This window comes from Aythya marila (genome assembly GCF_965140915.1).
Source record: "Aythya marila genome assembly, chromosome: 2".
Taxonomy (NCBI): domain Eukaryota; kingdom Metazoa; phylum Chordata; class Aves; order Anseriformes; family Anatidae; genus Aythya; species Aythya marila.
In genome coordinates, this window is record NC_139043.1 from 138,172,379 (window position 1) to 138,189,193 (window position 16,815).

Sequence of the window (16,815 nt, forward strand, 5' to 3'; positions counted from 1 at the left end):
TCTTCCCTGTGACATGGCATTGAATGAGGTCCTCAGCAAGGCAAACAACAACAGTGAACTCTCGAAGGTGCTATTTTTTAGATAAGACATAAAACTGAGGTCTTTATGATTTGTGTTAATTAAAGATTTCACAGTACTTTTCTGTAAGCAGATGGCATTAGCATTAGTGGCCAAAGTCCAGCTTGAATAATTACTTGGGGCTGGAGCCAAAGCCTTGAGGAGTTAAAGCAAAGCCTCTCACTAATTTCAGGGCGCTTTAAATTAAATCCATTCTTTCTAGCCTGAATTTCTCTAATACTGTTGTTTCAACTGCAGACATGAGTTTCTCTTGTCTAAAAATGTATTTAGTTGTGCAGGGGCAGAGTCTTCTTTTCCTTCAGTCTTAAAAGTACTTACATTTTAATATCTGTAATATACGTAAAAGACCAATTTACCTCTTTTTTACCTCATTTTACCATTACATACACATTGCAAAACAATTGGAAATAACTACTTAAGAGTCACTCAGGGATACTGAAATTTGATTTATTTTTTTTTTTTAATTGAAAGTTAGACAAAAAAATCATGATTATCTCCCAAAGCTAGTATCATCTGACTTTTAAATCAGGTAAGATTTTAATTTCAGATGAATTAGAAGTAGATTTGAAAAATGATATTCTAAGGAGATTCATATCTAGCTAACATATTTAGAAATACAACTTTTTATTTTGCTTAGAGACTAGAAATAAATAAAAAAGTAAATAAATAAATAAATAAATAAGCTTGCTGTTGTAATCAGAGAGGAAAGTGACAAGGACAGATAAATGCCCTGTATATGCCCAGATCCTTCTGTCCTCCCAGTATCAGCCAGCTGAAATACCTGATGTATTTCACACAGCAGTTGTAGTAATTTCCCAATAACCTTCTTTTGCAGCAGTGGGTGAACCAGTGTAGCCAGGAGAAGATGACTTTCTATGGGTGCCTGTCTTCCCTACCACAAAAGTTGGTGACCTTACTGGAAGGAAAGCTCAGTCCCTTGTGAAGCTGCTGCTGCACTGTTACAGATTGTAGCACAGTATATTTAGCATGATCAGCATAAAGTTCAGTTTTCCTTAATATATCAGACTGTAATTTGCAAGAACAACCCAAAGTTATCAGAAAATTAATACCCAGGAATGTTACTGGTAATGTTCTCCATAGTAGAATATGTTTTTTCTAAGGTTTGATATTGTTTTTCTAACTTAATATTCCATACAGTTTCCAGTCAGTTTCTCAGTTTCCAAACCACTTTTCCCTATCATTCAGGACTACTTTTTTTTTTTTTTTTGACATTATGACATTACATAGACCTTGAATTCATTATACATCAAGTGAAGTTCCTGAATGTTGCACTGGCTGACATACGGTAAATGTGTAAATAAACATTAAAGGAGTAGTAAGACTAAGTAAGTAGTAAGTAGGAAGCTGTTTTAAAACAAAACATGTAGCCATTAAATGTCTTTGTACTGCTTAAACATCTTAATTGACTTACCAGTTTTCTAATGTTAGTTTAGCTTTTTTTCAGATACAACGCTTACACCAAAGTTTTATGTATCTGAAGAAAAAAATAAGTCTATGTCAAGCACAATAATATCACCATTTTTTAAACCTGAATGCTTAGCCAAAATCTGGAGCCCTGGAGGACTTTTTTGTTTGCTTTTTCTGGATGAATAAACTGGAGATGAAGTAAGTCATGCTCCTTTAAAGCAATGATGCCTATATGTAGAAACCTGCTTTCCTGAACATAAGAAGAATTAACAAGAGAAATACATTTCTTCCCTTGCACATTCAAAAGACTTCTGCTTAATTTTTAGTCCAATAGTTTTCTTCCAGGCTACACTAACTATGTTTCCCTACCTGCTGAATTATTTATTTCAGTTATCAGTCCTTTGGTTACATTTGTTTTTCTCTAAGGCCCTGGATGATGAATCAAGCCCAGGCAATACAGCAGGTACCATCTGTAAATGCCCAGAGCTCTGCCAGATGACTGCTCCCATGTAGGTGCAACAGCCCTGGCAGCATGGCTGCTCTGTGGCATAACAGAAGAACAGGAACCCAAATTGATGAGGTTTGTGCTAACCCAGGAGCTGTGAACTGTCAGGGCCGAGCAGATTTTTTGCTACTTTTACTAAATGGGCATTAAAATTCAGTAGGAAGCTGGGGTTGGCACCTGAGGCTGGAGCCTCTTCATTTCTCTTGGAAAGGCTTACTGAAGCTTGCAAGTGAGAGAGAGAGCTGTGACACACAACCCCTTCTTCCCAAAATGATAGCCAGAGAAGTCCCACCACTGGTTGTTAGCTCTGATTTCATGCCTGATAAGAAGTCACCAACTAACTAGTAAGAGCAACTAGCTCCTGAATTATTTAGTAATCTAAAGTCATCCACTAGGAACACAAAACATTTTTTTTCTAGCTATATGAAAATTATCTAATCTGATCTCTACCAGAAAAAAGTATTTCAAAATTATTATTATTTTTTAAATTTCCGATTATTGTTAAGAAAATGAAGTTGTTATCTCACCACTTTCAAGTCTGTCAGATATTTAATGAAAGAACATTGTGGTTTGTCTGTAAGAAATAAGGAATATCACACTGCAGTTCATTATGTTGACTGAATCAATAAAAACATGCTCATATTACTAAATTGTTTAAAGACCGAACTGCCATATTTGTGAAATCAGTTGAGTCTTATGTCCTCTAGCAATACTGTCAGTAAATGAAAGGCAGCTGTTGTTGTTTTTTTTCATTATGGTGACTTAGAGAGATATGCAGAGATTTCTGTAGTGTCTTAGTTAATTATTATATGTTAATAATTTAAATGTTTTATTTACATAAATCTAATTTTCTTATAGGACTCAATAGTCACTATACATACCAAAAGACACTTAAAAAAAATAAAATTCTTGTGCTTTTGAAGCTTAGAAAGAGAAGTCTTTCTCCAACATCTTATTGGCAAGTATAACTAATCCAAATTCTAGCTGCTGTATCAGAAGTATCTGAGGTGAAAATTTCTGTCCCCAGATGAAGAGCTTCTAAAAATGAAAAAAGGTGTGTTTGTAAACTGATGTCTTTTTACCTACAGCTGCAGCATTCCAGATCAGGGTCATTCAAGGACTACAAAATGGCAGTTTCTGTCTGTAACCAGACTGCAGACCAAGTTTGCCTTAATCTTGTCATGGTTCTAGACATGTGGTGAGGAATGCTACACTTCTGTAAGATATCCCATATCTCTGACCTCTTTTCCAGCCATTTGGGTGCAGCTGCTGTGTACCACCACAGTTCCAGTTACAATGGCAAATAATGCCTGGCTTGCAAAGCATCAAATCAGGAGCAGTTTGCTAATGCTATCAGAAGGATGTCAGTCAAATATCCCCAGTGTGGAAGCCTGGAACATGGCCCACACATGTATATATGTTCCCAGAGTTAGCAGCAGGAGCCACAAACAGGGCTGACAGAGAAAGGGTGAAGATTATTTTTGTTTTGAGGAGGAAAAATATGGACAGTTAAAGTCACTCAGTTTGTGCTGATTTACAGCCAGAGGTATAGTGTAGTCTGTTGTTTCAGTGGCCTAGTCTATCATACACCATCCTCTGCTTGAGAACAAACATTAAACTGCAACCTAATCGCTGGTAGTGATGTCCAACTATCCTCTGAAACAGACAACCCTGTGATAATACAGCTTACAGTTCTGCAGTCTATTGCAAATGTTCCATGCACCAGAGGGAAATGCATGAAACTGGAGGTGCTTAAACTCAGATTTGCTCTTCAGGTGTTGCCTACAAATTAAAATGAGAGCATGCTTGTGTCCCTGTCAAAAAGGATTTGAAAAGTGCGTTTTCTAGAGTCTAGTCTATTCAGATACATAACATATACTATGTTTTATTCTCCTAAAACTATTTTAAAGTTGCTGATGTTACCCTATCTGGACAATGTGAAAAAAAAAAAAAAATAATATATATATATATATATTAGAAAACTTAGGTTCCTCTTCTCCGAAATTAAAAATACTGCAGTTATTTATATAGATAGAACATCAGGAGTTTATATTTCTTTTTATGCATTCAGCTAGCTAAGTAAAAGTTTAAAAGCAAATTTACATGTACAAAGTACCCAGTATAAATTATTATAGAGAAAGACATACTACAATCATCTGCTACAAAACTTACTCAAAGGTCTATATTGTACCATATTAACACAAGTCTGAGTATCATCATCATAAAAAAAAGAAAAATTAATTAATAAGTTTCTTCTGGTTGTCTGGGAGTCCAGCAGTCTTTTCCAACAAGTCATTTTGTGTGCATGCTTGTGTGCACACATCTGTTTATTGGGGAGTTGGGAGAAAGTTTAGGACTGGAGTTTGGATATATACGTTCCTTCCAGTGAAGTATTCATTCATTCACCAAAGTGCTTTTAAAAGTAATATTTCTTTGTGAGATTGCTCTGAATCTGGAAAAAGAGTTGGCCAAAGGAATATTGGAGAAAAAAAAAAAAAAGTTCATGTTGACATACTGGAATAAAGTATTTCTGTTCTGGGAACTAGACTATACAGATTTTCATGACTAAGGGAAGAAAAAAATCACATTCCACTGCTTGAAGCTCTTTCTTTTTAATTTGCGTCTACCCTAAAGCTATTGCTACAAAATCAAGTTTATAGATTATAAATTTGTGGATTATATATTGTTTATGAAACTATTCTGTCCAGGCTCCTAATAACATCAGATGAGTTATGAGAGTTGCTGTGCTAGCATTGCAGATCCAACCTACCCATTATCCTGTCTCCAGCAAGAGGCCCTAAAAGTCATGGAGCTTCCTCACCAGCCTGCCCCCAGGCCTGGCCAGCCCAGCCAGCTCTGTTTCTTTCAGCAGAAGAGAACTCAACAAGGGAGCCTTTGCGCATTGTTCCCATGTGCACAGAGGACATCACTGAGCTCCACCATCTCTTGGATTCTTCCAGGGATCTGTGGATTTTGTTGAGGTGACATCAATGGTGCCCCGTTCCAGTTCCTTCCCTGGACATTTTTGATCTTTTAAGCCTGTGGTCTTCTGTTTTCTTATTATAATTACCTTTTAATTACCTGCAATACCTATTACATACCCTTATAATTACCCATTTTCTCCTTATTTTCAGTTTCCTTTAGGTCTTTCCCTCTCCAGGAAGGCCTTAAGGTTTTGCAAGGGCTAATCTAACACCTAGCCCCAAAAGGAGACTTCAGTAAGAATAGATGACTGGGGAGGAGAATAAAAGCAGGAAAGCATTTCCAGGAATTACAGCATAGGATCATCCTCTGGCAGATATAATATCCCTATATTTAATAAACTTCAGATGAATTTTCTTCCATGAATTTCAACACCTATCGTTTCTATATTTTCCTTCATTCTTCTTACTGCCTGAAGCAGCGCTAATATACTTATTGGACTCCATATCCTTCGTCATCTTTTTTTTTTTTCAGCTTTTTTTTTTTTTTTTTTTTTTGAGACATAGGGTCCAACAGTTACACAGCATTTTATCACATTACGAAATATACAGTAGTACATTTTTTTTTCTGATTTCCTTTCTGTTTCTTCTTAGTAACTTATACAATACTATTTTCATTTCAACCATTAACAGGCAAGAAGCACATCCTGTGTTTTTCATTCAAGATTTACTCGGGAGTTTACCTTGATCTTACATGGCTATTTAAGCCGGGAGAAAGCAGAACTCTAGAACTCCTTCCTCAGGCTCACACATCTGCTGAATAATTAGGTTGGGAAATGCTGGCCTTAGTGTAAGTTTTCAGAGTTTATGACAGTATAAGTAAACATCTTCTTTTATGTCTAAAGGAGATTATTACCCAGAATCAAAAAGCAGGATGTCATTTAAAGATGTGGTGTTGCTCTTCCTGTGCTGTTGGTTGTAGACTGTCTCCATAGCCATGGAGTGAATCAACTTAGACAAGATCTGGCAGAATGTTTGGTTTTTGTTTGTTTGTTTATTTGTTGTGGTGGCATCATGATTTCCAGAAAATCTGGGGGGGTTGTTTGATTGTGTTCACAGAATCATCTAAGTTGGAATAGACCTCCAAGACCACCTAGTATAACCTCTGACCTAACACTAACAAGTCCTCCACTAAACAATATCACTAAGCTTTACATCTAAATGTCTTTTAAAGACCTCCAGGGATGGTGACTCAACCACTTCCCTGGGCAGCCCATTCCAATGCCTAACAACCCTTTCGGTAAAGAGTGTTGTATTATTTTATTTTAATTTTATTTTATTATTTTATTTTATTTTATTTTTAAACAGGTGTATAATTCCATTGGAAAAGCTCAATTAATTTGACTTATCCTGTGAGCCTACAATCACTAAATTGGAAGGATAAGTGGAAGTATTTTGTTTCTGAGGAGCAACAACAAAAGTAAAAATAGCCTTCTTGCCACCAGTCCCTAGCCCTTCATACATACAACTTATTGCATGTGGGAGGCGCAAATGAATGCATGAAACTTTTTTAATACAACAGAGCAAAACTACCAGGCCATGCTGAAATGCATCAAGCATCTAAGTAGATTCAAGCATCAAGCATCTAATCTAAGTAGATTCTGCCAGCATAGGAACTAGTGCAGTCTCAAATTCATTAGGAATGCTAAGGTTTATTATATACTAGAATTTCAGATCCACTTCTTTGGGGGGAGGGGAAAAGAGAAAAGGTATAGTAAATTAGTTGCATCACATTAACATTAACAGAAAAGTTTTAGCAATGAATGGAATATTATATTTGTTTTTTCCCCCTCTAAGAGTCTGAAGTAAGAAAGGCAAATAATAGCAGAGCAAGAGCACTCAAGCTATCCAAGTACTTATTAAATAAATCACTTAAAGCAGAATTTCCCTCCTGTAGTGCTGCAGGAATTGACTAAGTCTTGGAAAATGATGTTAACATAGTGAGCTTTCACCCTCTCCTGGGCATAATTATTTACTACCTAATAAATTATCAACAGTTATCAAGTTTGTTTCCCAATAAATCCAGCCTTAGTGACTGGTAACAACAATAATACTTCGATTCACTGTGCATTTGAAGGGCATCGCTTAGGAATACCATAAAGTGGTCCTCATTAGTGAGCTGAAATAGAATGCCTTATGGCCCATTTACAAAGAGATAAAGACGCTTAATTATCCAGCTGCAATATAGTTCCTTAATAGTTTCTGCTTGAGACAGCAATTTTGTGAGTATCCAGCCATTCACTGAGAGATGAGAACTAAAGAAGTCTTTCACAAACTGCTACAAGAGAGATTAAACCACTGGCTTTGTTTAATATCTCTAGTGTCCATATTTCTTTAATTGATTTATATTTTTCCACACAGGCACCCTAATGTGCATTTAGTGTTTCCAGCTGAATCATGGTATTCTTAAAAAGAAATTTTTCATTAACAAGCCATTTGGTTGACACCAGCAGTGTTGTTGGCTGGTTCATATATGCTGATATCCCCTCTAGTATCTTTTGTGTAAGTGAGTAATACAATTTTCATGAAGACGAGTGAAGGGGGATTTAGGGACTGAGATATGCGGTAGGAATGAGAGTAGGTAAGTGATTTCAATATTAGCAATCAAAAACTGAAATGCAAAAACATATACACAAAGTGTTATTTTTTTTTCAGCAGTAATAAATACTGACTTCTTGCTGTCACCATCAGCAACCTAATAGGGATAAAATACAGGAATCCCAAATCTGTTTTGAAGAGTTCAAATATTTTCCCGCTGCCAGAAATTTTAAACGATGTACATTTAAATTAACTTATTTAAATATCGTATCTCTGTTAAACCACAGTCTGACTTGATTGTTACTTTGCCGTATTTTATTATATAGTGTAAATTGAAAATAAAGTTATGCTTGCCTGAACAAGATATAAAAAATAAAATAAAATTAAAATTAATAAATAAAATAAAATAAAATAAAACTAAAAATAATAAATAAAATAAAATAAAACATTATTATTTCAAATATGATTGTTTCTTTAGTTTTAGAAAACAGCAATTATAAAATTAATTTGTCCTGACGTAGACATTGATTGTATACATAGCAGCACTACTCTTTTCACTCTTTAAAGGCAATAGAGAGAAAAAGGCACTTTGAGTTGCAATTCACCTCAACCTAAGACAATACATTTGAAAAAAAAGTCCTTTGCTGATTCTAGAGGAAGTCTAGACCAGATCTCTACATCTACACTGTTAACGTTAGGTGAGTCAGGCAAAACTGATTCCTTAAAACTATTAAGCTTTCTGGGCATCTGAAAAATGTGTATGAACATGGAAAGTCTCCAAGGGGAATGGGAAGTCTGTAGCACACGAAAAACAAAAACAACAAAAAAAAAACACTGCTGATGTGTATGTTTAACTGAACACTTACACAACTGTACAAAGGCAACCCAGCATCCAGCTGCAGCACTGCAGTGCTTCTATCATGTGCTCAGCTAGATTCAGCTACAGCAAGGTTAGGGAGGACGCCTCTTCCATGCCACTAAGTGCAAAATTAAGACTCAGTATTTCTGCCCAGATTTCACAATACAGATTTCACAAATAGAGGCAATTCAAAAAGTGGCATGCATCTGTAATAGTGACAAGAGCTTTGTGAATTATGGGCAGAAATTTTTTCTTATAATAATCTTCTTCTATTTTCAGAGTAGAATAGAACAGTTCAGTTAGAAAGGATCTTCAGAGATCACGCAGTCCAACTGCCTGATCACTTCAGGGCTCACTAAAAGTTAAAGCATATCAACGAAGGCATCTCCAAAAGGCTCTTAAACACTGACAGGCACGAGCCACTCTAGGAAGCCTGTCCCATTGTTTGAGTACCCTCACAGTAAAAATATTTTTCTCTACTTCCAGTCTGAACCTCCCCTAGTGCAGCTTTGTGTTGTTCCATTGCGTCCTGTCGTTAATTACCAGGTCTGGCACCTTCCTCTCCACTTCCCCTCCTTAGGAAGTTGTAGAGGCTAAATGTATTTCTGCTATTGCTTTCAGATGTCTTTAAAACATACTATCACTTGCCCATAGAATCTCTAAAGCAGGAAGAAGTAGAGGGAAACTGAGCAGATGCATATTTCTGTATTCTTGGACAAACATATTGTCAATCTTAGCTGTAGCTATCTGTCTTGTCACCTTTGAGAAACAATGTAGGGCTTAATGACAAAATTAGGTAACTGTGTTCAGATTCAGGTGTGGCTGCTCCAACTTTGTCAAGCCTGTTTAACTGTGTTTTTAATTCATAAAGTCATAGAATCATAGAATGGTTTGGGTTGGAAGGGACCTTTAAGATCATCTAGTTCCAACCACCCTGCCGTGGGCAGGGACACTTCCCACAAGACCAGTTTGCTCAAAGCCCCATCCAACCTGGCCTTGAACTCTTCCAGGGATGGGACATTCACAACTCTTCACTGGCAACTTGTGCCTGTGTTTAGTTCTTTCCTATATCTAATCTAAATCTACCCTCTTTTCATTTAAAGCCATTCCCCTCGGCTTGCCATTCCAATCCCTGACAAAGAGTCCTTGACAAAGAGTCCTTGACAAAGAGTCCTTGACAAAGAGTCCTTGACAAAGAGTGCAGGAAAGGCACTAGAAGGCCGTTATAAGGTCTCCCCAGAGCCTTCTCTTCTCCAGGCTGAATAATGCCAACAATCTCAGCCCATAGGAGGCTCCAGCCCCCTCATCAACCTTGTGGCCCTCCTCTGGACTCATTTTAATACTTCTGTGTCCTAGTGCTGGGGGCTACAGAGCTGAATGCAGGGCTCCAGGTGGGGTCTCACAAGAGCAGAGTAGAGAGGGAGAATTACCTCCCTCACCCTGCTTCTATTCATGCATCCCAAGATATGATTGGCTTTCTGTGCTGCAAATACATTATTAATTAGTGTTAAGAAAAAATAAAATAAAATGATTCAAAATTCAGTGTCTTTTTTTTTTTTTTTTTTTTTTATTGCATTGCAGTATGTTATAATACCCTGGTAATACAAAATTTAAACTATCTGAAGTGACTGATATGCCATATGCAAGGTTCCTGCCTGGTGAGTTATACTGCATCATGCTGGAAAACAAAAACAAACAAACAAAACCAACAATGTTAAGGAAGAAGTACAAGAAGCAGACAAGTGCTTAAGGAATGAAAAGAGATTGCTAGAGAAATGGTTACCTCAGAATATATCTCAAATGAATACCAGTATTATTTTCTCTGTGCACATAAAACAAAGAACTTTACATGTAATTTTCTACACTATCATCTAATGTGTTAAATAGTCTAGTTACTGTACTCCAATATATAAATGAATGAGTATAATACAGAAAAATTGCTTTGCTGAACACAGTTCAAATATTAAGATTTAAAATATTCTTTCAGAACACCTGAATCTGTAATTCTATTTTGGAATTCTGACTAGGATTTTTTTTCCCTCTCTCTCTGTTTTTAAAATACTGGCTTGTATTATATAAAATGTCTTTGAAGTCTTGCTAATGAAGTAGACCAGCATCTCTGCTGGGGTAATTTTCCTAATGTCAATGGAGTTTCCCCTGTGTCTGTAACCTTCAGGTCATTCCTTTGATGTTCTCATTCTATTCTCACTCTGTTCATTTCAGCATAAATTTTAACATTATAACAACCATACTCTAAGAAATGGAATAGACTACTTACAGTATAATGTCTTGAGTAGATTAATTGCTATGTCTTTTTAAAGTATTCTATGTAAAGTATTCTATGTAATGTATTCTATGAATACATTTTTGAACATACTTCTATTCATATGTAGAATTTTCTAAAATATGAAAGCTACCCATAACCCAGGAGATTTGAACCTTTTTAGAAATGTCAGACTTACTAACAAAGTTATTTACTTCATGAACTCAACAGGCACTTCTGGGGAGGTAAATTCCTAGCATATATGTGTCTTATTTTGAGAACTAAGCTTAGCTTCTTGTTTGCATTCAGGAGGAAGCTAATGCTTCATTTCTCTCCTACTAGGAGGTCACAAAACCAGACATTCATGACAAAAATTTTTGTATTGTTCCATTACTCTGCTGAAGTATACAAGTTTAGACCAAATGTTTTAACAAGCTATGTTATTATGCAATCTGACAGACAATACAAAACAACCTGTAAGAAGGACAGTAAGTGTATGATTAAATATATTTCCCCACTGAAATTTTAAATTTCCTTATTCTGTGGGTAGGAGCACTGGGACAACTCTTAAGTTATGCAAATGCATATTAACACAGTGGACATGCTATATCAAGTTTCTTCTACTGGCCAAAAAAAAAAAAAAAAAAAAAAAAAAAAAAAAAAAAAAGTATTTGAAAATAGATGTGACTTTAGCCTGAGCGCATTTTGTGACCCTTGGCTTTAAACATAATTTCCCACTGGACCAATTAAATTTCTGAATTACTTAGTTTGAACTTGTGTATGCTTCTTTGATGATCATGTTATCTGTTGCTTATAACAATTTGTAATGCATTCCTTGCAATTTTTTGAGTCATATTTTTATGACTGTCTAAGCAGCACTATATACACTTTTCACAAGTAATTTTTCTGATGTGGAAGCTTAGAAAGTCTGTCATGTACTATTTACTGTGTTAGAAGTTTATTATTTGATGATGACAGCAATGTGCCAAAGTCAATAGAAATTTTATTTTTCATATTTTGAAGTACTTCATGTAATACTAGTCATTAGTGAGGGAAACGTCAATTTGATTGGAGTTCTTAAAATTCTAGACCTTTATATGCAATCCCAAACAGTATTTTCATCCAGAGAACTGCACAATCTCAGAAGGAATAGAAACAAGGAGGCTATTGATGAGCAAATGTTTAGTTTACCCATTCATGTTTACAAGACCAAAATTGTTTATGCATTTTCAGACAAATAATCCTCAAAGCAGTATGAGGAAAGGACAGTTTTAAGAAAATAATCACAAAAATTTGGATGACTTTTGAATAGAATGTAGTCTCTGTACTACTCTTGTTATCTTCTATAGGTAAAGAACTTCTGCAACCTTGGAGGTCGACATTATCTCTGAGGTTATTAATTAAGCCTTCAACTCAACATTTCTATTTCTTTATTCTTCTGTTGGGGAGAAGTAAATATTTCAGGCATTTGTCTATATTTTAATTTGCAGATTGCTTAATTTCTAAAAAGTTTAATTTTCTAACATACCAAACAATTGTTTCAATGGGAAGGCTAGTGTCTGAAAACACATCTTTTTTTAAGAAATTCTATTTTAGAAATTTATTGACAGCCTGCCAAGATTGTTGTCCCTGCCTAAAAAGTACATAAACAATGTGACATATCTATTTAGCCATAGAAACATGGCTAAATGAAGACAAGTGAGTCCCCATAGTATGCTGAATATGTTTGACGCTCTGTAGGCTTTGTGACTTTTAATAGTTTCTATTTTTATGGATTGCATGCAACTGAAATCCTAGAATCACTCACAATAGAAGAGAGGTGGGTGATATTTTGGAAACTGAACTCACAAAAAATTCACGTTTGACAGGTGGCCCCCATCTCAAAATCAGTCTGTTCCAAAACTGACACTGAAAGTAGGATCCGGATTTTGTCTTTTGGTCAATCTACATTTTTAAATTTTATCCTCTGTCTTTTAATTAGTTTTTTAATTATTATAATTATTTTTCTCTCTTCCTCATTTGCCTTTATGTACTTCAGAAATCCTCCTAACATTTTTCTAGCCATGGTTGATGTACCAAAGTAGATTATACTGTAGGGTTGTCATCCAGCAGTAGGGACTATGTTTCAGCTTCTCAGAGTTTAAAGCTAAACTAAAGGAGTTTCTGGTCAGCCTTGTATCTCCACACTGGTAAGCTAAATTCATCACAGACTTCTAGCAGGTAGAATTCTAAACGTGTTTCTACTTATTTAAATTAATATAAAAATAGATTTTATGATACAATGATGTCATTACTGGAATAAATTTATCTCACATTTTGTAATGAAAAAACAATGATTATCACCAGCTCAATTTCAAAAGTCATTCAGCTCTATCATTATTTAATAATAATAATTAAAAAGAAAATCAGTTCCATGTATTGGGAAAGTCTGAATACTATGACTTATGCAGAGGAAAACATAATTTTGTTGTCTGTGACATTTATTTAGGGTGAGATTTTTAGGTTTCTTGATACTAATAATGGTTTTTAAAGTATTTACACATACAAGTAAAATATACAGACCTCCACTTTTATGGTTGAAAATCCAACAAAGGTACTTAAAGGCATTCATAAAATACTGCTGGGTTTAGCCACATTTTACAATTCCTCTCAGCTCCTGTTTTCATCCTTGGTAAGTTACTCATCTTTGACAGTCTGTCTTTTTAGACTTGATGCCTTGCTTAGGTCACAATTCCTTTCAAAGATGAGTGTCACCAGTTAAAAACCGGAAGTTTTTAAGCCTTTAACAAAAGCCCATCTTTCATGGGCTCTTCTGCTTTTTAATAATTCAAAAATGTTCATCAGTCACAATGATATCTAGCAACCAATAGTTTAAGTATTATCTTTTATCAATGGAAAATCTCAGTGTTATTGGCTGTCTCTCTTTTCTCTAGCATTAGTTATTTTGTATGTTTACATAACAGCATCCTACATACTTTCTTTCTCATCCAATAGTTCTGTTTTTTACGTCTCTCTCTCCTCATAAGGAAATCGTTCCAGGTCTCTAATTATTTCCATTATCCTATTCTTTTCTGGACAATTTCCATTTCTGCTATATCCCTTATGAAATTAAATGACCAATATTTAACACAATGTAAGACAGAAGTGGTGTCACTGATTTATGTATCACATTTTGCTATCCTCTATCTCCCAATAAATACCGATTCTTACAGAATATTTGATGTGTTGAACATTAGTGCACATGTAAAGACTTGTGCAAGATTAAACTTCATATTTTTTCTGAGAATCCAGAGTAGCTTCAGTTGTATTTCCCACACAAATTCTTCCATTCTCAACATATACTTGCATATACTGAAGCTGGTAGTAAGTTTTATTACAATGTTTTATTATTTTGCCTTCATTGTCCTGTACTCCAAGATAATATTATTTGAACTTAGGCTGCCTGACTTCTTCTTCAGCTGTGGATGGGCTTGCCAAAAATATTGGTTAGCTTGACTTAGGTAGGAAGAGGAAACTTTTCTGCAATTATTTCTCTTTAAATTTTATCATAAAAGTATCCAAGGAAAATTCTGACCATGATAATTCACAAATTGTAATGGAGTCCAAAATCAAGAGTTAGAATTAGGCAAATAAAATTATATTTACGCATTTACCTGTGCTAAGTATTTTGACTTCCACTGTTCCTCAGAAATAAAAACACTAATGACAATTCAGGTTTTCAACCACCTGAATTTGGAGCCAGAAACACAGTTTTAAAACTTTAAAACTTCTGAAATCCTCATTCAAAATCTTTATAAGAAGTAGCTGAGGAAACTAATTTTAGGAAAAATGTTCATTTTTATTTTTTTATGTATTTTTTTCATTTGAATCAAATTAAATATAATTGGAAAATCTTTTTCTAGCCCTAAAAAGAACTCGCAGTATATCTCTGTATGAAAATAATATATCTTTCATACTGATATTAATTTTAAAATACTCCTGAGCTCTATTAGAACACCCTGAACAGAACATTGCCAGGTTTCTTTGCCAAAAGACCGCAAAACATAATAAAGGGTTTGCATTGCATCACTATGTTTCTCTACTGATATGAGAACAGCCCTACTATGAAGGATTTTATTTACTTCAGAATGCTGGGGAACTGTATAATAGAATAAGCAGAAGGGAATATTTAGAATGGACATCAGGAGAAAAATAGGAGGAAAAAAAAAAACGGAAAAAAAAAACACACAACAACATATTCTATCAACATGGGTCCATACATGAAACACTTCCAAAGGAAGGAGATGTAATCCCCGTCACTGGAACTCTTCAGATTTAAGCCACACAAGTTGCATGGGAATATACGGTAGAGAGCAAACCCACACTGACTTTAGCTGAATAGTGTGAATGATAAAATACGTCCTTATGTCTTTTAAAACAAATAATGAATAACAATGCAGGTGAAAAGTATTATTACTGCGCTGGTGCGGCCTCACCTCGAGTACTGTGTGCAGTTCTGGGCACCACAGTATAAAAAGGACATGAAACTGTTGGAAAGTGTCCAGAGGAGGGCTACGAAGATGGTGAAAGGCCTGGAGGGGAAGACGTACGAGGAACGGCTGAGGTCACTGGGCCTGTTCAGCCTGGAGAAGAGGAGGCTGAGGGGGGACCTCATCACAGTCTACAACTTCCTCGTAAGGGGTTGTCAAGAGGCAGGAGACCTTTTCTCCATTAACACTAGTGACAGGACCCGTGGGAACGGGGTTAAGCTGAGGCAGGGGAAATTTAGGCTGGACGTCAGGAGGGGGTTCTTCACAGAGAGGGTGGTTGCACACTGGAACAGGCTCCCCAGGGAAGTGGTCACTGCACCGAGCCTGTCTGAATTTAAGAAGAGATTGGACTGTGAACTTAGGCACATGGTCTGAACTTTTGGGTAGACCTGTGCGGTGTCAAAGAGTTGGACTTGATGATCCTTAAGGGTCCCTTCCAACTCAGGATATTCTATGATTCTATGATTATATTTTTAAAATTTTAAAATCATTAATAGCACTTAGAGCTCTAACATTACAATGAGCAAATGTGCTTCATGGAGTGCTTGGTACGGTTTTACATAGACCTCTGTCATCCACACTCCCAAAATGACTGGCAGAACTTATATGTTTATGGTTTCTCTCCATGTTTATTCTGTATCTTCTGTTAGAAGGGTTTTGATGGCCTCTTCCCAGATGTATCTCAGTTTTTTTCCTTGACTTTCTTCTCTATTTTTAACCCTCTACATGGCATATCAGGCACAGCATTTAATACCCTTTTAGCTGTTAATCTTAGCCTTTCCTCTTATATTCTCCCTTACACCTCTTCTTCTCTCTATTCTGTTTAACTTTGCCCTTTTTTTTTTTTTTTTGTAGGTATTGAATTGTTTTTTGTTTTCTGTTTGTTTGTTCAGTGTCCTGTTTCCATCCCTCACAGTAATCTCCATTCATCATTTATCCCTTTCTTCCATTTCCTTTAGTCCTGATGAACGGAATGTCTTTCCTGAGACAAATGAGAAAAGTCTTTTTCATTTGAAAACTAAAATCCTACCTGAATTTATTTCTCAGTGTCTATAAGAAATGTGTTTACTAACAAAAGGAGACTTGAGGAGAATTGTCCTAGACGACTCGTCAACCCATTCTTTCAAAAAGATGTTATTTCTAAAAACACATAAAAACATGTGTTTTTAGTGTGCCTTACATACTCAGAAACAAAACCAACAAAATCAAGCAAGGCAGAAGGAAGAAATATGATCCCTTATTTTAAATAAAAACTAATTCAATAGAACAAATTTATTTTTTTGAATGGCTACAGCATCATATATGCCTGCATCCGAGTACACCAAGTTCAAAACACATATACATGTATAGAATTTTAGGTTACTTTCCTTCATTTAGCACCCTTTTCTCTCCAGTGACTGTAAAGGAAGTTTAGAGTAAATTAGATATAGAAACCTATGAATTTAACACCCACAGTTGGTCAGATTACTTCCAGCAGGAGGCAGATGCTCAGAGGAACAAATCAGTATTGCTAATGTGAAGCCAATGCAATTGTGGCTAACATCAGCTAAGGCCATGGTATAGTAACTCAATGATATTAAATTTAGAAAAACAAATATGAATGTTAGCAAAAGGGTTGGCCTCAGCACTGTCTG

The 16,815-nt window shown here is 35.6% G+C and overlaps 1 protein-coding gene across 1 annotated transcript in view; it reads right to left on the bottom strand.

The window, feature by feature from the left end:
* The window catches only part of ANGPT1 (angiopoietin 1), a 189,373-nt gene that overhangs the window by 72,135 nt on the left and 100,423 nt on the right, over positions 1–16,815 (bottom strand). The window lies entirely within an intron of this gene.